Below are 864 nucleotides of genomic sequence, written 5' to 3' on the forward strand. Positions count from 1 at the left end.
TTTCCGGACTAAAATCCAAGTATTTCCCCCGAACCATAGTAAGATAATTCTTTGGATCCGGGTTCACACTTTGATCATGGTTCTTGGTGATCCATGCATTGGCATAGAACTCTTGAACCATTAAGATTCCGACTTGTTGAATGGGGTTGGTAAGAACTTCCCAACCTCTTCTTCGGATCTCATGTCGGATCTCCGGATATTCACTCTTTTTGAGTGAAAAAGGGACCTCGGGGATCACCTTCTTCAAGGCCACAACTTCATAGAAGTGGTCTTGATGCACCCTTGAGATGAATCTTTTCATCTCTCATGACTCGGAGGTAGAAGCTTTTGCCTTCCCTTTCCTCTTTCTAGAGGTTTCTCCGGCCTTGGATGCCATAAATGGTTATGGGAAAACAAAAAGCAATGATTTTACCACACCAAACTTAAAAGGTTTGCTCGTCCTCGAGCAAAAGAAGAAAGAAGAGAGTAGAAGAAGAAGAAATGAAGAAGAAGGGAATGGCTTTGTGTTCGGCCAAAAGGGGGAGAAGTGGTGTGTATATTGTGTGAAAATGAAGGAGTGAAAGAGGGTTTATATAGGAGTGGGGGAAGGGTAGGTTTCGGTCAAGTGAGGGTGGGTTTGGGTGGGAAAGTGGTTTGAATTTGAATGGTGAGGTAGGTGTGGTTTTATGAAAGATGGATGTGAGTGGTGAAGAGAAAGATGGGATTTGATAGGTGAAGGGTTTTTGGGGAAGAGTGGTTGAGGTGATTGGTGAATGGGTGAAGAAGAAGAGAGAGGATGGTGGGGTAGGTGGGGATCCTGTGGGGTCCACAGATCCTGAGGTGTCAAGGAAAAGTCATCCCTGCACCAAATGGCAAGCAAAATCT

Source organism: Arachis duranensis, chromosome 6, assembly GCF_000817695.3.
Source record: "Arachis duranensis cultivar V14167 chromosome 6, aradu.V14167.gnm2.J7QH, whole genome shotgun sequence".
In the NCBI taxonomy this organism is placed as follows: Eukaryota; Viridiplantae; Streptophyta; class Magnoliopsida; order Fabales; family Fabaceae; genus Arachis; species Arachis duranensis.